General features: G+C 36.2%; 1 pseudogene; it reads left to right on the forward strand.

Moving 5' to 3' along the window:
• Positions 1-4,284: 4,284 nt before the first annotated feature.
• Positions 4,285-11,633, forward strand: LOC149233173 (cytochrome P450 71AU50 pseudogene; annotated as a pseudogene).
• The last annotated feature ends 10,429 nt before the right edge of the window (positions 11,634-22,062 follow it).

Genomic DNA, 22,062 nt, shown 5'->3' on the forward strand with positions numbered 1-22,062 from the left:
TCTCGGCCCAAAGGTCTCTGCAAGATGCCTCAGCTCTCCACGTAGTATAAATGCTCCATAGTCTGCTCACAATTCCATCCAAATCCATGGCCTTGTTGTACAAGAGTGCACAACCTCTCCATCGGCTCATAAGTAATAAGTCTCCATGTCACACTAGAAAATCCATCTGCACAACATCCCTGCCTTGGCACTCCTCATTGGATGCCCATGCTCCATGATCCATGTCTCCAACCTGATGTCCATGACTAAGTTGCCCATGTAGTCCAACCAGGTAGACCCATCACAACAATTGGTCATCCTCATCCAAGTCTGCAATCTTCGGTCTAGTGAACTCGGTCACCCAACCATATCATCATCATCACGAGTCCCTTCCATCATAGCTCCCCCACTAAAGGTTCCACCAAGACTTGATCTTGGTCTCGGCCATGAGAAGTCCACCCAAGTATCATCATACCTCAAGTGTGTGCCCTCCTCCAATCTGTTCATGGGTCATGCCGGGCACTTAGCCAAAGTGGCTAAAGCATGACCCAATCCTCCGCAACGATCATCATGTTCCTCCCTTGTCACGGGCCTTTGCACCTTCTATCATAAGGTCACAAACAACCCCAACAAGTCCTGCAATAATAAAAAATCCTTGCTTCTCCATACAAGGTCTCATCATAGTCATCCATGGTAAGATGCTCCCTAGCATCGGCAAACTGACTTTGTCTTCCCTGTATACGGTCCATCTACCAAATGCTCAAATGAAACACAAGTATCAATAGTACTTACATCATCATCATGAGGTTCCCCCATATGAGTATCCTCATCCATCCATGTCTGCAAACTGCACGATCCTGGCCCAACTTGATTAATCTCAAGTTCACCCTCCATCGTTGTCACATCTGCAACATCCTCAATCATCACGGCTTCCTCTTCCCTGTTAGCAAAATCTGCAACTTCATCTTGCTCCATTGTCCAACCAAGTTGAAGAAGTTTTTCTTCAACATTCTTTTCCAAGACTTCAAGTTCCTTTTGAATCTGGGGATTCTCTTCTTTCAATCACTTCAACATGTATAAGGTAAGCAAGAGCTTCCCTTCGCATTCTTCCAAACCTGCCATGCCTTGTCGTTCAGCTTGGCCCAAGCACTAAGCTTCACCCCTGCTAAACCTGTTTCACCATTCACCAGCTTCACCAAGTTCCCTGCAACCATGAACCAGCCCTTGTTCCACTTGTATGTGAAACTAGCTTCCTTCACCTGCAAGTACCTGCTTCCACTGTCATCAGCTGTCAAGCTTCCAAGTGTACCCACACCTGCACTTCGTCACGAGCAACCCTGCTCTAACACCAGCTCCAACCGAGCTCTGATACCAACTTCACTTCAGTGAAGTTGTGTAGCAGCTTCAACCAGGATATCAGCTCTGATACCAACTGTCACGCCCCTACACCTGCGGTAGTCTTCCAACCGCTTATAGCGAGGTGCGGCACCACCGAACAGTTTATTTTCACCAATACTTATGTTCGTGGACTATGCCTAACATTCAACTTTTCCTACTTAGTTTGTGTTTCGCAACCAAGTATTATTAGTGTGTTTCTTTATACTAATGAATACCCATACACATTCATTAACATCAGCAATTATAAACGAAGAAGACAATTGCACAGTATAAAGGGAGGGGCAACTCCCTGCAATATGAGTATGCCCGATATCAATATATTATACAATCTTCACTTTTACAATGTATAAGTTAAATATTGGGAAACCAAAAATTTACACTTAGTCAATTTTCACAACTTCGGCAAACTCGGTTGCTCAGCTCGTCGGTGCCTCCGCACGGTCGCCGCACGACTCTCCAACCCTTCGTTCACCTCGTCGCACAATCGTGTTGTTTGCCCAACTTGGGCGTGCCTCCAAGTCGCCACATAGGGGCGCCTCCACCCGAGACACACTTCTGTTCACAACTCAACACACCAACAAGCCTTCGTGCACACTTGCATGATGGGCAGCTGCTCACCCGAGTCGCCAAGACACCCATGCCAAGCCATCGCACAAATCAGGAACCACACGTTCACCGTGCATGCCTTAACCGACCGACGGGCACACCTTGCCCAACACCTTCACCCAACTCCAAGTGCGTTCACCAACCGTGTGACTAAACCAAGACTTAGCGCATGAGATATGCGCCTCACCTCCTCTTGTTTCTGCGCACTTGAACTGTGCACTACTTGTGTGAAGTGTTGATCGAATGAATGATGATTGGATGCTCTCCAAAACGCACTCATATATAGCCATCGCAATGTGTGGGTGGGGCTTGCCCAGCCAACCACCCAACCTTCGTGCGCACACCCCTTAGCCGTCGTTCAACGCACAACACATGAGTCGGCCCACCCTCCATTGCAAGTCGGCCTCAAGTATATCGCCAAACGCTGCAAGCGGGTATAAACTCCATCGCACTTTCATTTGTATCGTATATCGTTGCAAGTATTATCACAAGTCTGTCGCACCCGTGTTGCGCCCGTCGCACAACCACTGTGCGCTCCAACTCGTCGCCTACCCGCACGCGTGCCCGGTTCGCCTAGTGCCCAAACGCGTCACACATCTGCAAGACGTTACAGTATGAGATTCAAAAGTCCTTGTAGACTAGTTTAATGGAAGAGTTGTCTTAAGAATCCTTCATTTAGAATTGAGTGAAAGGAAAATCTTCTAGCTATAGGAGAAATATAATGAGCAATATAAAGATGTGCAAATTTTTCATACATAGAGTGAAAATAATGCTTTGGGGTGTGTTATCCAAGAAGCTTTGCTATTAGATCTTGGGTTAGTATCCATCTCGGAAGTGTCTAATAGTAATGTGTTATCTATTTTGTCTTTTAAACTGTTTGATCTTGTTCAAATAAGATTTAGTTAAGCTTCATGATATGTTTAAGATATAATATATATCTGGCATTTTGTTCTTGATTTCCTATGGAATGTCATAAGTGTTTTTTTTTTCTCTGATTGGCTAAGAGTTTATTTTCCTCAAAAGTAAGGAAAACGCAAGAGCATATAGCACTAGAAAAACCTGTCCCTTATAGACTACTAGCTAATAATTCTCGGTAATGTAATTTACCTTAAATAATAGTAATAAAAATATCCCTATTACTTATTTCGCAACTAAATTATAACAATTTTTTTTAACTATGTAAAAATAGTAATAATAAAAAATAAAAACATTTCCCATATCAATTTTTTTATTATGTTCTAATGATCTTTATATTAAGAATTATGTTATGAATTGATGGTAAAATCATATATATATTAAGTATAACATACTTGACAAACCATACTTATTAGATACCATTGATTTTCTTCTTTCCTTGGCAACTTTACCTTTTACCATAGTCTACAAATTATGCGTTTTGCCCTGAAAAGTTGTGGAAATTTCGGCCATATTTTGAAAAAATCTCACAAGGATTTTTGTAAATTCAATTAAACACTGTCAAAATTCATAATTTTAGGTGTCCAAAATGTTTTTGATGGAGTTGAATCTATTTCTACCATCAAAAACATGATTCAAACACGACATTTTCAAGATTTTTTGAAATTTTTTTACCTAAATTCCAGCTACTTTTAACTGTTAAAACAATTACTCCGCTTCCATATATTAATCAACTTTCAGCAAAAGAGAGACATCTACTCCCGAGATTCTTGTCTTATAAAAGGGCGACAAGAATTCTTGTCAGTTTCGTGGCAGATTGAAAATGTCGACAATGTGGCGGTATTAGTGAACAAAATATCTTTAATTTTATGAAGGTCGTCATACCTTTCTATTGGGCAGTGTGTGCGTATGAAACTTACGAAGTTAGTTACATTTATTTATTTATTTGAAAATGCGGTTCCTCCGGCTGGTTTACAGGTGCAGAGTTACGGTCAATCACATCATTTTACAGTATACTTTCGAACATAAACTCAGGACGCCGTAGTCTAACTAGCTGCAGGAATAGCTTAGAAATTTATGGAAATTTTTATCGTAATATTTGGCAAGGATTTTTGTAGATTTTTGTAAATCTAAATTATAGTTGTTAAACTTCGAAATTTTAGGTGTCCTAAACATTTGTGATGGTGCTGAATCCATTCCCACCATCAAAAACACGATTCAAACACTGCTTTTACAAGATTTTTTGATTTTTTTTCCCGGATTCCGACAATTCCTCCGCCTCGGTAGACGACTCCACTTAGGAGTGCCAGATCCAATTCTTGTTATATATAGATGTGACGAGCCTATGGAGTACCTCATTCGTTGTGGGTGGCTAATTTGCTAGCAATGGCAAATTTGTTGTGTTCTGAGCGGCCAGTGCTGGAATGTGCTGATTTTTGTATAAAATTTTCCTTTCCTATCCTACTTGCATTAGCGGTGTCATGCGCATTCTTGTTCCAAGTGAGAAAAAGGAGGTTGCCACCGGGGCCGTTTCCATTGCCGATCTTTGGAAACCTACACTTCCTGCTCGGAAAACTTCCACACCAAGCCCTAGCAACTCTCTCTCTCAAATGCGGGCCTCTCATGTCTCTGTGCCTGGGGTCCTCTGCCCTCACCCTAGTCGTCTCCTCCGCAGATATGGGGTCCTCTCCCACTGTGGTCGCCAGTGTTGGAATATTAATTCCAACTGCAGGCACCGTGGACGCAGCGTGGACAACAACTCAGCCAGCACGTACAACCCCGAAACCGCTCAGCGAAACCAGCAAACCGCCTGACAGATTTCGGACTGCTTTTGCGGTGAAAGCAGTTTCCGTATAATCGACTCCGATCCAACAAATTTCAGCCACGTGTCCTCAGCCAATTCCGCTTCCGTATAGGTTTATCGGACGCTATCGTTCTGCAGCAAAAGGTCTTCTGATATCCTTGTCCACCATCTGATTTGCTTCGTCGTTCTCCGCCGTCCATCAATGAAACCTGCATACCTGCATACGAGCCTACATTAAAAACATTGCGTGGAAGTGAAACAAGTTTGGTTGACCGCAGTTCTCCTTTTTTAAGGAATTTAATAAAGTGTCATATGAGTAGGTGAACATTTAAGTTTTTTTTTACGGCACGTAATATGTAATTGTGCGTGTTCGTTTTGTTTTTACATATGTTTTGTTTTATGTGTTTTTTTGATATAACGAGCCCAACAGAAACGTGCTCTGTATTGTTGTATTTTTGCATATGGGAGGGCCGTAATATTTTTACTGTGTTGACCATTTGAAGAACGAGGCAGCAGCAGAAAACCAATGTATATTGCACAGCAGTGCATAAAGAAAAATGGGGGGGGGGGGGGGGGGGGGCGCATAAGCTTAGGTAATGTTTTTTGTTGACCAGTGTGAAGCAAGGTGAAATATCGCACAACAGTGCGTAGAGTGAAGCAAGCAGAGTATAAAAAAAAACCAAGTTGAAATGTAATTTTGGTTGGTTGCCCAAACGAGGAGGAAGCATGGAGAATCGTATGGTGTGAGTAAATATTTTTTTTTGTGAATGTAATGTAAAAATTTTACTGAATATGTATCAGGCATTAAATTTTAATGAATAAAAATCTCTGTGTGGGTGTGTAATACTTTGTTCTCAGAAAAAATAAAATAAAAAATTTAAGCTTCCCTGTGCAAAGATCCTGTGGAGAGAAAAACAGAGCATTGTCTCTGTGTGTGTTCAGTTTGTTTGTTTTTGGGATTTTACCAGAAAAACCACCAACAGTGGTATCAGAGCATTGTTATGCTCTGTTGAATTTTGTTCGGAATCATCAGAAATTCCCAACAGTGGTACCAGAGCTGGTCCAGGCTCTTTGATGGTGACAAAGCTGGTTCAGTCTCTTTAAAAGTGTCAAAGAAGCTGAAGGAAAGAATCTTGTTGCAGCAGTAAGTCTTCTCCAGCAGAGTGAAGTCTCAGGCAAAAGAACCCAGGTATTCCTCAAAGTTTTTTTTCTGTGTTGCTGTTGAAGAAACAGTGAGTCATTTTAAAAACACAGTCAGGTATTTTAAACATAGTTAAGAATGGCAAGGTCAAGGAAGAAAGTGTCCAAACCCCCTAAGGTTGTGTCTCCCTCTTCTATTAAAATAGAAAACAATCTATTTGAAAGCATTCTATTTGAGGCTCCAAGGTTCGATGGGAACTTTGATATATGGGAAATAAAAATGAGGGCTTTCTTACAGTCTGAAGGGATTGAAATCTGGGAATCAGTGATTGATGATAGCAAGATGGATAGAGAATCCAAGGAGTGTAATGCACAAGCAGCAAAAATAATCTTGGATGGACTGCCTGATTCTGTAAAGAAGAATCTAGGAAAATATTCATCAGCAAAGGAGATATGGGACAGACTTCATGACCTTCATGCAAAGGGAGCACTGACCATGACCATCAGTGAAGAAGAAAATTCTGAACCCATCATAGAAGCTGAATGTGAGAAGGTTGACCTCATTAAACTTCAAGTAAAAGAAAGGGATGAAGAGCTCGTCAAGCTTAAGAAGGAACTTGATGAAAGCAAGAGGAAGCATCATGAAGAAGTCATATCAATGACAAATCAGTTGAATAAAGCAAATAAGTAGGAAGATATATTGTCAAGTCAGCTTGAACAAAGGCACAAGAGAGTGAACAAACTTGTAGAAGAGATTGGACAGTACAAGGCAAAGGTCTCCTCCCTTAAGTCTAAACTACAAGAAGCCAGGAAGCAGGCACAAGAATCTGAAAAGAGAATGGAGAGTAGTCAAGCAGAAATCTCCAAATTGAAGTTAGATATTATCTCCCTTAAAATAGTAGCAGCTGAAGCTACTCGTAGCAAGGAAGAAACCGAGGAACAACTTACAAAGAAAAATAATGAATGTGAAAGATTGGAAGAAGAAATAGTCCTCCTCAGGAAAAAGGTTGAAGGGATGAACAAAATCATGAAGAGCTCTCAAGCCTTGGATGACATGCTCAGCTATCACAGATCTCCATCTGATAAATCAGGACTCGGGTATGTAGGTGAACCCTCAAACAAGAATGAAGATGCTTTAAGCAAAGGAGATGTGAAGAAGCCAGAAAGAAATGGTGATGCTCCTAGTTCCAGCAAAGTCAAGGAGAAAGATCATGGGTACAATAGAATAAATCCTACTCCAAGTAGAAAACTAACTCCAAGAAGAAATGTTAATGATGTCAAAGAGGCAAGAGGCAATGGTTATCATCAAGGGATCACAAGGCAGAAAAGCTTCAGAAGCACATCAAGGAAACCTCCATCTCCAAGGTACCAAAGTTCATTTTTTGGTTATTGTTATTATTGTTCAAACTTTGGTCATATGGCAAAAGACTGTAGAGCATTTCATAGAGATAGATGTTATGGTCTTCGACAACCTCCAAGAAACAATTTTGCAAGAATAAATCATGAATTCTTATTCATGAACAATGTAGAATGTTTCAAGTGTCATAACATTAGGCATATGGCACGTGATTGTAACTTAACATGGGCTCTTACACAAGCTAGACCCATGCAAAAGAAGAAAGTTACACAAGTATGGAGAAAGAAGGAAATACAGCCTGAAAGTCCCTTGAGCTCCCTAGTTGATCTAAGTTTCTTTTGAGAAAACTTTGCTGAAAGAAGATGATGCATACAGTTAAGGGGAGCCTGTAATTTTTTATCATAATTGCTGAACTCTATTAACAGTCATTCTTTGATGAAGATCTTCTTATAGGGGAGAGATATGGAATTAAATCTGCCATAAAAGCAGAGAAGAAAAGTCTGCAGGGCATGGAGATTGCGTGGAGGATGTATTGCAGCGTAGCAGAGCGCAAATGAAATCTTTTTGTTAATCCCTCTGAAATGTAATACGCAGCGGTGTTGAAAAATGTAATTTTTTTTCACATATGCAATGCAATATGCACAGAAGTGCGGAGAAGGAAAAGGGGCAGCGTTGAAATGTGAAGTGCAGCATCGCGATAAGAAAAATGAGAAGCAGTAGAACGCACAGTAGTGCGAAGGAAAAACATAGAACAGGGGCAGCGTGGAAACTTTTGTGTGTGGAGCACATGGATTAGAATGCACAGCAGCATGGAATTTTTTTTTGTGGAACACATGGATTGAAATGCATAGCAATGGAATGTAGTTTTCCTTTTATGTAATATGAGAGAATATACTCACAGCAGAGTGAGTGTAATACACAGCAGATGGAAATGTTTTATATTGGCAATGAAAACGCAAATCAGTGAGAGGAAAATGAGAAGAGGGCAAAACGCAACAAAGCGTAAATGCCCAGTGTTTGAGAATGCAATGAAATTTTTCACACAGCAGTGAAAAGGGTAATGTAAGTCTTGTTTCTGTTGTTGGAGAATATGTAGTAAAAACACATAGCAATGTGAATATGAAAAATGCAGCAGCATGAAGTTTTTTTTGTTAAAAAAAACGAAATGTAATGGGCAGCAGCGCATGTAAAAGAAATTTTTCTTTGCAGCAGAAAATGTAAATGCAGTTTTTTGTTGTTTGCATCTGAAATGCAAGTGAGACACAGCAACAGTACAATTGTAATCAATGAAGGGGAGCAGGCAGCAACGTGAAGTTTTGGTATTTTTTCATTGTGAAAACAACAGAAAGGGAATGCGCAGTAGCACAAATGAAATGCAATGCAAAGAAAACACAACAACGTGAAATCTTTGCAGTCGTTTTGTTGAGAAAACAAAAGGCAATACGCTGCAGCGCGTATGTGCTAAATGAATGTAAGAGACAGATTGAAGTGCCTCTGAAGAAGGCATGTTGGAGAATCCCTCTGTTAAGAGGAAGATCTGTTGTCTTTTGGTGAATCCCTCTGTCAAGAGGAAGATGCTTTTCAGCATAGTGTGGTAAATCCCTCTGTCAAGAGGAAGATGCTTTTTAGCATACACTGGTGAATCCCTCTGTCATGAGGAAGGTGCTCTTCAGCACAGTCTCAAGTGAATCCCTCTGTTAAGAGGAAGACTATTTTGTTGTTTGTGGAACTGCATCAGAAGCAGTGTTGGTGAATCCCTCTATGTGAGGAAGATATTTTTGTAACAGCAGTTAGTGAATCTCTCTATGTGAGGAAGATGTTATTTTCAGCAGTTGAAATTAAGGGGGAGTGTTGGAATATTAATTCCAACTGCAGGCACCGTGGACGCAGCGTGGACAGCAACTCAGCCAGCACGTACAACCCCGAAACCGCTCAGCGAAACCAGCAAACCGCCTGACAGATTTCGGACCGCTTTTGTGGTGAAAGTAGTTTCCATATAATCGATTCCGATCCAACAAATTTCAGCCACGCGTCCTCAGCCAATTCCACTTCCGTACAGGTTTATCGGACGCTATCGTTCTGCAGCAAAAGGTCTTCCGATATCCTTGTCCACCGTCCGATTTGCTTCGTCGTTCTCCGCCATCCATCAATGAAACTTGCATACCTGCATACGAGCCTACATTAAAAACATTGCATGGAAGTGAAACAAGTTTGGTTGACAGCAGTTCTCTTTTATTAAGGCATTTAATAAAGTGTCATATGAGTAGGTGAACATTTAAGTTTTTATTTACGGCACGTAAAATGTAATTGTGCGTGTTCGTTTTGTTTTTACATATGTTTTGTTTTATGTGTTTTTTTGATATAACGAGCCCAACAGAAACGTGCTCTGTATTGTTGTATTTTTGCATATGGGAGGGCCGTAATATTTTTAGTGTGTTGACCGTTTGAAGAACGAGGCAGCAACAAAAAACCAATGTATATTGCACAGCAGTGCATAAAGAAAAATGGGGGGAGCGCATAAGCTTAGGTAATGTTTTTTGTTGACCAGTGTGAAGTAAGGTGAAATATCGCAGAGCAGTGCGTAGAGTGAAGCAAGCAGAGTATAAAAAAAACCAAGTTGAAATGTAATTTTGGTTGGTTGCCCAAACTAGGAGGAAGCATGGAGAATCGTATGGTGTGAGTAAAGATTTTTTTTGTGAATGTAATGTAAAAATTTTAATAAATATGTATCAGGCATTAAATTTTAATGAATACAAATCTCTGTGTGGGTGTGTAATACTCTGTTCTCAGAAAAAAAATTTAAGCTTCCCTGTGCAAAGATCTTGTGGAGAGAAAAACAGAGCATTGTCTCTGTGTGTGTTCAGTTTGTTTGTTTTTGAGATTTTACCAAAAAAACCCCAACAGTGGTATCAGAGCATTGTTATGCTCTATTGAATTTTGTTCGGAATCATCAGAAATTCCCAACATGGAAACCTACACCTCCTGCTCAGACACCTTCCACACCAAGCCCTAGCAACTCTCTCTCTCAAATGCGGGCCTCTCATGTCTCTGCGCCTGGGGTCCTCTGCCCTCACCCTAGTCGTCTCCTCCGCAGATATGGCCAAGGAATTTCTCAAGAATAATGATCGCCTTTTCGCTGGAAGACCTCAATCCATGGCTGCTAAGTATTTGTCATATAATTTCTCTAACGTGGGCTATGCTACGTATGGTCCTTACTGGAGACAAATGCGTAAGATCTGTGTTTTACAGTTGCTCAGCTCCAAAAGCTTGGAGTCCTTCCGCTTCATAAGAGAAGAGGAAGTGTCGGCTATGATTCGTTCTATTATTGCAGAACTGAGGGTTCTCATGTTCTCGTAAGCATTAGCAAAGCTGTGTCAACACTTGCGACTTCTATTATCTGCAGGATGGCCTTCGGTAGAAAGTATTCAGACCAACAGTCAATTGAGAGCGTCAAAGAAAGTTTTCTGTTAGCCGGTACTTTCAATATCGCAGATTATATACCATACTTGGCGTGGCTGGATTTGCAAGGTTTGGGACGGCGATTTAAGAGAATACACAAGACGGTAGACCATTTCTTCAACAATGTGATAGAGGAACACGTTGCGCGGAATGACCCAACGTCACCCCTGATCTTGTGGACGTTTTGCTTGCAATCTGTGCAGATAATGATACAGAATTCCAAATTAAACGAAAACATATTAAAGGCGTCATTGCTGTACATCAAATGTTTTTTCACAATAAAACATTCAATTTCTATGACTTTTAAAAAGTAGAGATTGGTGTACGTTGTCTTTGCAGGATATGTTCGCCGCGGGAACGGACACGTCATCGATTGCAATAGAGTGGGGAATGTCCGAAGTGCTGAGAAACCCGCCATTGCTGAAGAAGCTTGAGGAGGAGCTTGAACGCATGGTTGGAATGGAGCGTATGGTACAAGAATATGATCTGCCTTGTCTCGTTAATTTACAAGCTGTGGTGAAAGAAACGCTTAGACTCCACCCACCACGGCCTCTTGCCATTCTCCATTTATCTTTGGAGGATTACAGTGTATCGGGCTATGAAATCCCTGGTGGCACTTGTGTTCTGCTCAACCTTTGGGCGATTGGGAGGAATCCAAAGTCGTGGGAGGATGCAGAAAGTTTCAAGCTAGAGAGGTTCATGCAGGAAAAAACTGGGGCGAAAGAGGTGGATGTAAATGTTCAGAACTTTGAGTGGATTCCATTTGGAGCGGGACGGAGAGGATGCCCCGGACAACAATTAGGAATGTTGGTTGTAGAGTTTGGGATGGGGCAGCTGTTGCACTGTTTCAACTGGAGGCTCTCGGGGAAGATGAATGGGCAGGAGTTGGATATGAGTGAAAGGTTTAATGGACTGACACTGCCCTGGGTTTATGAACTCGTGGCTGTTCCAACTCCTCGACTCTCTGTACTCTGATTTTATGTTGACGTTCCGAACGGTCTTCCTTGGTTTCAATAAAATAGACACATGTTTATCGTGTTTGGCTTAGGTTAATGTCGTGTTGAAATAATAGATCTCTCGAAGCCACACATGTTTTCGGACCTAAAACATGGGAGGACCCGGTCTTTTGCTCGGACATCGCGGAGACAACCAAGTATCATAGTTGTATCGAGGAGGTTTAAGTTATTGCGAAGGTTTTTTATTTTCACTATCAGAAGTTTAGAAAAGCAATTGACATTGAAAAAAAGGCAAACAATCTCAATAGAAATAACTGGTCTAAGATCAACTGTTGTTGGATCCCCGCCCTCTCCTCCTAGTTGATTTTTTTCCCATCTTCTTACCCTTCTTACCCATGTTCTGAGTTTATTAGAATGATTTGAGTTTTATTTAATAGGCTCTATTAATAAGTTATACAATATTAATATCAAGAAGAACATTACCATTATTAACTATTAAATAAGAATATTATAATAATTAAAGTTATAATATCAATGTCAAAGTTTTAGGAGTTATAAGTCCATAATTTTTGTTTTTGTCCTACTAGTCTTTTTATAATTTTCCATCCGTTCGTTTCCCTTAGATTTATTTGATGACCCCTTTTATGACTATCATAATGAGATTATAAATGATTATTAATCTAAAATTTATTAGATAAATTAAATATACATGTTTAATTATTGGGTTCTATTAATAGGTTATACAATCCATTAGTAACATTAGGATAATACTATTACTAACTATTAGATAATAATAATATAATTTTAAATCTATAATATTAGTATTACAGTTATAGTGATATTAGGGTAATAGATACACACTATTATTAATATTAATCACTATTAAACATTTTAACTTAAACATAGTAACTTTTTACTTATTTATTAACTTTCCTATAACTATTCTTAATATAAGTTAGTTAAGCATTATAATATTAAAATGAAATATTCATAAAATCATTAATTTAACATTCAAAACCCAAAATATATTTTAATAATATACATATTTGTCTATGTCCTTATCCCTTAGTCCATGTCTAGTCTAATTGTCTAGTCAAAGTTAGCTGTTACTTAGTCAAATATAATCATCAGTGGCTTGTAGCCATTTCCTAGTCAATCTTAGCTGTTGGAAGATTTGTTCTCCCTATTAAAATAGTTGTTGGAAGATTTGTTCTCCCTATTAAAATGCAACCATGATCTGATTCTTCAACTTGTTGAACCACACTCTCGTTAGTTCGAAACATGTGGACAAATATTTTATAATGTGATTTACACCGAAAATTTTTTCATACTTAATATGGATCACAGAAGCGTCATTCCAACAAATAATTATAGTAATATTTAAACTAAAATTTCACTAAACTTTAACCATAATCATAATAATATACTCATAAAAAGACAATTCCATTAATATATAATCAAAAGTACAATAGCTAAAAAGCTACCCTTTAGAATTAATCTCCCAGTGAGCTGCTCCCTAACCAAATGATGGACAGCCTCTAATGCAGCACGAAAGAGTCAATTGATTCTCCCTAGATTTGTCTTCCTCGAATAATCACCATCATTTGTGTAAAATCATTATAGTTGTAACATCGAGCTTTAAATGGTGATGATTCTTCTCCATGAAGCATCAAAGATTGAAGTTCAATGGCTAATTTATTGGGTAATGGAGTTCTTAACAAATTTTCACATGCTACATGAATTAAGCATCAAATGTTTGTGATTATCCATTAATCTATCTCTCAAACTTCCAAACGCATAATAATTATTAACTACTAAATGAGCATTGAATTATTAAGAGCATTGATAGGTTAGGAATTTATTTTTCATTTTAACTTCAAGATTGAATAAGTATGCGTTTAAGATTAGATTTTAATTTAATATCCTTTAAAAATTAGGTGTTACTTTATTTTTTTGCGCTTATCCACTTGAAATGTTGATGAATTATTTCTTTCAATCTAAATGATTATACTTTTATGGAAGTTGCGGGTCTATAATATTGGAAAATTGATCATTTAAATTCAATGAGAAACAAGGGAGGCTGCAAAGCAGCAAGTCCCTGCCGCTAACTGAAGAGAAAACAGAAGCAATTAAAACAGAAGCAGCCGAATCTGGTGGGAATGAAAGGTACGCCATGCATAGTGTCTACATGATCCACTTGCATAGTCTTTTGAACTTGCATTAGTAATTGCATGTGTTCAAGCAGATGTAATAGGGAAGAAAGGTACGCCACGCATAGTGTCTACATGATCCACTTGCATAGTCTTTTGACCTTGCATTAGTAATTGCATGTGTTCAAGCAGATGTAATAGGGAAAATTTCTAATTGCATGTGTTCAAGCAGATGTAATACGGAAAATTTCTTTGCATTCTCATTGTATTTAGCCAGATACAATCATATATAGAATCATATTTAAAAAAAACATATAATAAGCATATTCCTCTCTATAATTTTTATTTAAATAAGCATATTAGTGCGGACACTGTATTATGCCAGATTGACTAAGATTAAGTGCGTGAGATTTATGATTTTCAAAATGCGTTTTCCTTTACTGCTATGTTGACTGAGATTCCATTCGTGTATTATTTGTGAACAATAGGTGAATTTGATGATTTGCTTTCCTCCATTGTTGTGAAAATTATCCAATTGACGCTGGAGCAGGATCCAAAGTTCTGGAAGGCGTGGAATTAGGGATTTTCCAACAAAGTCTACCAAGAAATGGCCTGAAAATGGCAGCAGTCAGGACACAAATTGCACACGTATTGAGTCCCAATTTTCTACTTTATAGTCATTATATATCATTATGTCATTAGAAACAATCTTCAACTTTGCACGATCTTCTCAATGATGAAAATTAAGCAATTGAGTGCAGGTCGCATGTATCATAGCTGCCTCGATTGTGGGAACAATATTTTGCGTACACTTCTTATTTTGGAGAAAATAAGATTTGAACGCGAAGGAGTGAATTTCTATTTTATTTTAAATTAAACATATAAAAAAACTCCTCAATACTCACGAACAATATGTATCAGATGCACCTATCTGCTTTTGATACTTTCAGTGGGAGCTCCAGATTTGTCTAGTGTTAAGTAAGAGATGGCGTCCAAGGTTTCAGGATTTCTCAAGGACAAGAAGATATTAGTGACTGGATCGATCAACTTCCTTGGTAAAAGTATTTCAGGCATTATGAATGTTAAATTGATATTTACGTACATTTGGGTTTCATGATAATGAATTTAATTGCTATTTGTTTGGTGCAGTTTTCTTGGAGAAAATATTGCGTGGACAGCCCGGTATTGGCTGCATTTATGTTTTGTTAAGGGCCGAAGATACAGATTCTTCCAAAAACGATTGAAAAAAGTAGGATATTTGATAGGAATATTCAAAGTCATTTATTTTATATAAATTTGATTAGAATGCATTAGAAAATATAGGTTTAAACTTGAAGATTAATTTAGACATTTTAATAACACTAATTTCCGTTAACAGAAGTCTTAGATAGTTCACGCATTTTTATAACAACAATATTCTACCCAAGTGAAATCCAATAACTTTCACGACGAGGTGACACGTTACACAGGAGACATGTGATCACATGCATGCAGTAACGTGTTTGTACGCAGCGACGTGTTTTTACGGAATGTGGGAAACAAGGCCAAGTAAGGGATGAACGCTTTTGAAAATTGATCTATGAAGGAGGGTCAACCATGGCTCTCTGGAGCCGCAACACGCTGCCAGAACCACCATGGCTCTCCAAATCTGCAACACTTGTGCCAGAAACATGGCTCTCCAGACCTGCAACACACTGCCAGAACCATGCTACAAATAATAAGAATCTAGTCTTACTGTTTACTCAGGGTTTTCGTGTACTTAGGAGGAAGGGCATAAATGCCAGGCAGCACTACAGGTTTCCAGGGGATAAATCCTCTGCTAGGCCAGGCTACCAGTGCGGCTAGCGGCTTATTGGTGACCACTTCCAGGTGTACTCCTCAAGCACAGAAAGGAAACTGATATCTCAGTTAATTCGTTAGGGTTTTTAAAATTCCTTACGTTTGAAAACAATGGTAATCGATTTTCTTGGCTTCGTTACAGGCGGGTTTCACATAGCTGTTCACTTCACGCTATTGTTGCTCGACTTCTCCGGAATTTTTTACTCACCAAGCTAGAGTTCCTAGCCTTCACAGACCCAGGTTCCAACTGCGTATTTTTCTGTTCCTAGCTATGATTTCGGGTTATGGATGTTGGTTAGGGTGGATGCCTTTGGATCTGTAAGAAATGAATGTAATTCGCGTGTGTGTGAAATATAATCCTTTTCTGTTTTCTGTAATTCGCATGTGTGAGAAATATAATCCTCTCCTTGCCGAGTTCATTCCATACTTACTGTTACCTTTGCAATGCTTCACATGTTTCAGACCTGGATTGGAATCCTCCTAAGATATCTGCTGTACAAATTGCAGCTGCTATTACGGCTTGTGCTCGTATTCATATGTACAAATACATATGCCGAGAAGATTGTTATTACACTGATACAGACTCAGCCATTCTAGGAAGCCCTCTTCCAGAAGATGAAATATCCATGGAATTGGGTAAGCTATCCTATTCTGAATATATGCTTTCAGTTCCGCACCAAATCTTAGCATAGCGCAGATGCCGTAGCCATTTTTCAAAGCTGCCCGTTAGCTTAGTAGCTGCGAGAATAAGCTGCGAGATCTGTCAAGTTCCGCTCTTCCCACTTCCTCTTCTTAGGCAACTCTGTCGAGTTAAAGTGGTAGTCCATTTTCTTGTCTGCCAAATGCAGTGTGTTTGGGCAGTATTTACTATTTTCTCCACTCAACACAATATGGATTACAATTACATCCAAGAATATATCAACTACATTTTCAAATCACCATGAAGTTCCTGTAGGATGCATGCCAAGTTAACTTCCACATACTGACTTTATAGGTGACGTGCTTAAAATTGTACAATGGAACTTCTTGGCTTGTCACTAAGTGATTACATTTTTCCATAAAATCATATTTTATTCCTTTACGTTGACAGTCATCTTGTTTTTAGAATAACAAGGACAAGGCACGCTATTATTGACTTGTGATTTCAGAAGAAATCGAGCACCGACATAGATGTTACCAGGCAGGTCACTCCGGGATTGCTGCCCAATATTGTGGCGAAGGAACCAAGTGCAAAGTCTGGAAATGACTGCATATACGTAAGAGCAGGAAGAGGACAGGCTACCGATAGTCATAGCCTTGCAGAAAGGGTAAAACTACGTAAATAACACTAGTATTTACTCTTTCCATATCTAATAATACAGAGAAGTTTATTTCTATTAAATCCTCATCAAATGCAGGTTAGGAGGAAGAAAATCAGCGATCGTATGAATATCTTATGAAACCTTGTCCCAGGTTGCGACCAGGTATAACCTCTGCTTCTTCCATCTCTAGAGGATGCCAGGCCGAACACGAAGCCGCCTGAACAACAGCATTAATCTGTTACATTAATCTGTAAGTAACAAGCAACCAACCAACGAATGTAGCGGAACAACAACATTTACCAGGTGACCTACAAGAAACCAATGAACGAAGCCAGCGGAACAACAGCATTTACTAGGTGACCAGGAAGGTGAAACAAAGTGAGGCCAGCAAAGGGAGTTCAGGTTTAAAACAAGGAAGACCACACCCAGATCAGATTCTCAAGCGAACAACAATTGTCAAGCATGCACCATTGGGTTCTCATGCAAGCTGCAAATTTGACACGGAAGCTGCAATGACATGTCAAACATTCTAGCTTGTTTCTCATACATGATATATAGTAACAGACATATCACTATAGACATTTAATGTCTATAAATTAATGCTAGCATTAAACCAACGTTCATTTATATGAACATTTATATGACGCGTTTACTTATTACTCTAAGCTTTAAAATGAAGAATGCCTCAATTTGAGGCCAAATAAGACTATGATTTCTTTGATTGGTTAAAATATAAGATTTAAGTACAGTAATTGGTCAGAGGAAAAAAGAATTTCAGTAATATAAACAAACTTTGGTTAAAAGGGAAAAAAAGTCCTTGGTTTCAGTGTCGTACTAATGCATATTCGGAAAACCGATTACTATAGTCCCTACCGGCCCTTTGCACAGGGACTAATAAGGAATTGACTTTAGAGAATGTTGCTGCCTGATTGAATTATGTCTTCAATGTTTTAGCACTCATGTCTTCAATGTTTTAGTTTATGGAAGAAAGTCTCTTAGACAATGAACTAGCAAGGAAGAAGCATTGACGTCCCAAAAGGAATGATAATGTGAATGGAGATATGTATAATGATGAGACTCAAAGATCTAGATCAAGACCATGCCCAATATCAATGCTATAATTGAGAGAAAGATTGATATTCTAATGCAAGCTGTTGCTAAAATCAAACCAGAGCTATTAAAATGGAAATGTTTCAACAAGTAAGCTAAAATTTGTGCCCCATTGAGGGTCTAGTTTACATAAACAATTGAAAATTATTTGTTTTTTGCTTATCATTATGATTATATATCATCTTTAAATTGTTTGGCTACTATTTAACTTAATATTTCCTTTACTTTAGTTGAAATGTATGTGTTTGTTTTTTTTTTTTTTTTATAGGGTTTCAAATAATAGTAAATGTTATGTATTTGAGATATATGTTAATAGTTGTTTTACCAATTGAAATTTAATAAAAAGTTATGATGAGAAATTTATGTGTGTGTGCGCGTTTGTTTTTTGTTTTTTGTTTTGTTTTGTTTTTTTTTTTTTAAATAGGGTTTCAAATAATAGTAAATGTTATGTGTTTGAGATATATGTCAATAGTTGTTTTACAAATTGAAATTTAATAAATAAATAAATAAATTATTAACATGCCAAATAATATATTAAATAGGTTTATGATAAAATGATGTATAAAACTATATTAAATATTGAATTTTCAACAATAATAATACAAATGTTTCAATTTTATTTACTTATTATAATTTTTTATCAATAATAGACATATAAATATAAAATATAATAATTATATAATAGTAAATGGTTAATTTAAAAAATTAAAAAAAATTATTTCTTTTGATTAATGATTTTTTATTCATTAAATTTATTCTCTATAATTATTTTCACATAAATATCTATTTAATAATTAAAATCTAAATACATTTTTTTTTTATAACTTAATTCAGTAAAAAATACTCAAAACATTATCTTCAAAGCATATTGAAATTTCAGAATTTCAATAAAAACATAATGAAATTTGAGAGTTACAATTAGTTTCAAATAATAGTAAATGTTATGTATTTGAGATATATGTTAATAGTTGTTTTACCAATTGAAATTTAATAAAAAGTTATGATGAGAAATTTATGTGTGTGTGTGGGATTTTTTAAATAAGATTTCAAATAATAGTAAATGTTATGTGTTTGAGATATATGTCAATAGTTGTTTTACAAATCGAAATTTAATAAATAAATAAATAAATTATCAACATGCCAAATAATATGTTAAATAGGTTTATGATAAAATGATGTATAAAACTATATTAAATATTGATTTTTCAATAATAATAATATAAATGTTTCAATTTTATTTACTTATTATAATTTTCGATCAATAATAGACATATAAATATAAAATATAATAATTATATAATAGCAAATGGTTAATTTAAAACATTTAAAAAAATTATTTCTTTTGATTAATGATATTTTATTCATTAAATTTATTCTTTATAATTATTTTCACATAAATATCTATTTAATATTTAGATTTTTATAATTCAATTTAGTAAAAAATACTCAAAACATTATCTTCAAAACATATTGAAATTTCAGAATTTCAATCAAAAACATATTGAAATGTGAGAGTTACAATTAAAAATTATATATAAGTAGGTCAATTATGTCTTTTCAATATTTTTTTACTTCACATGTATGATAATAACGTTTGTGAAGTCATTCTATTACCATATGTTTTGTTATGCAGTAAATATAAATCTATAATTCCAACAAAAACATATATATTTATCCACTAAAATTTGAATTGAATTTCATTTTCATATTATATCTATATAAAATTAATTTTATAGCAAAGTGGTATCCGTGTAACCGTGTAAGTCAAATTGGGATGATTATCTAATGGTAAATAAAAATTTATATCCATTTATATGTTAAAATATCCATAATTTGATTTTATACTCAAAAGAGTAATATTAAGAATTATTGGTTCTAAAGAAAAGATTATACATTCAACTGAAATTTCTAAAGAATTATTAAAAAGAAAGCATGAAATGGTAAGCCATATAAATATTTAAGAGACAATTTTATTAAAATGCATATAGAATTGATTTTTAGTAACGAGCTTTTCCATAAAATAAATTATTTTATTCAAAAATTCAAGAAAAAAGAGTGCATACAAGAACAAAATTGAGATTTAAGATTTCAAAACCACAAACTCAAAATAATAAAAAAACATATTATTTAAAAATTTCTTAAAAGAAAATAAAATTTGTGCTCATATAATTTTTAATATATATTTGAAATAAATAAATAAAACATATTTAGGAAAATGTCATTCATAAATGTTCTCAAACTTTATTTTTTTTAATAAATTTTGTAGTGAATAAGAATTTTTACCTACAACAAATTTTATATAATATAAGACTTTATCTAAAGATTATCAAGCTTGTCATATCTTCCATAGTCCTCTTTTCATTTTTCGTATTGTATTTTGTTATTTGGTTTGTTACATAGGTATAAATCGATTAATTTTGTGTATCATTAGGTTTTTCTTGAATTTCTGGTGGAATTTTCATTACTAGGATTCTTATATGAATAGGTAGAATGATGTTAGCTTTATAAAATACTTAAAATGTGGATGTACTAATAAATCCCTTAGTGCTTGTTATAATAAAAAATTATTTATTGAGACAAATCTCACTTATCTTGTAGTGAGGCCAATCACAATCTCTTTGGTAATTTAGCACAAGGCATAAGCTACATATACGTTAGATGGTATTGTGTTTAAGGTGATGAAAAGGGGAAGAAAGAGAGGTGGAGGACTTGTGTGCAAGCCCTATTAGGACCGCCCAACATAGATATTGTCCTCCCTTAATTGTTTAGTTTGCCAAAAAGGACAATATGTTTTTTTGGGAAGGAGTTGCAAGAATGAGCTTGTTGATTTTCAAACCTGTGAACTAAAATAAGTGAACAAAAAGATGTTCACTTCCTTGTGACATTGGAAAGATAGTCTAAACTTATTACTGAGTTCAATTATTGATTTTGAAACCAATTAAATAGTGAATAACTTGTGTAAAATTATCAAATTTAGGATTACAAAATACTTAGGAAAGCTATAGCAACACGATTTAACATGACTAGACATTGTGAATACAAAATGTTTTCACTTCAAATGGATTTAAAACTACCCTAAAACTAATCAAAATCACTAAGAAAATGATTTGGGTAGTTGTGTATAAAAATGGGGTTTCAAATCTCAATTCCATCCCCTCAATAAGCTATTATAGCTATGGAAAAAGGGTAATTGGTTTCCAAAATAATATTATTGAGATGTTGGGTGGACTAATGCAAATTTTGTTATTTTAACTATGTATTGGTTTAATATTTCAATCTAGATAATTAAGCAAGCAAGCTACCACTCGGTTATGAAGGTCCTTTTGAGTAGGAACATATCTTTTATCTTGTAAATAGTATAAGTTGAGTGAGTTGGCATACACCACTTTAATGGAACAATGAGTGCTCCATGCAGTTTAAAGGAGGGGTTGGCCCTTTCTGATCACTAACTCTTTCAAGATATTAAAGTTGCATAGATGACAATAGGATACAAGTTGAAAGGGATGGGATCAAGGTCACCACAAGGGATTTTGGTTGAGATTACCTAAGTAGTGTAGTATTCTAATTTTGGTTAAACTATTCAGAATTCAAAGGATTGAAAATATATAGTAAAACCAATGTGAATCAAGAACTCACTCAATTCATATGGGAAAGACAACTTTTCAAGGGGCCCCTCATGAGAATTCATTGGCTTTAATTGTTAGTATTCTAAAATTTTGTCAATGCATAAATGAAAATACCGAACCATCCATGAGGTAAGATCATGTATTGCATTTACAGTCATGTCTCTTTGTTAGAAAAACTAAAATTGAAATATATCTAATTAATTGGTGAATTTATGAATATAAGTTACACTTATGGGCTAAATGTTGTGATCAAATTTCAAAATGTTACTCTTTTCTCAAATTGAAGCCTTCAAATTCAATAAGAGTTATGAATTTTGATTCGGGGTAGAAAGGAAATTTGTAAAGAATGATGATGTTGCCCTAATGATATTTTTTGCAAAATGAATCTAGTGTCGTATGATTTGTCAATTTTTCATTAAATG

Source organism: Pinus tabuliformis, chromosome J (genome assembly GCF_031772625.1).
Source record: "Pinus tabuliformis cultivar Carrire ecotype Pingquan chromosome J, CPIR1, whole genome shotgun sequence".
Taxonomy (NCBI): Eukaryota; Viridiplantae; Streptophyta; class Pinopsida; order Pinales; family Pinaceae; genus Pinus; species Pinus tabuliformis.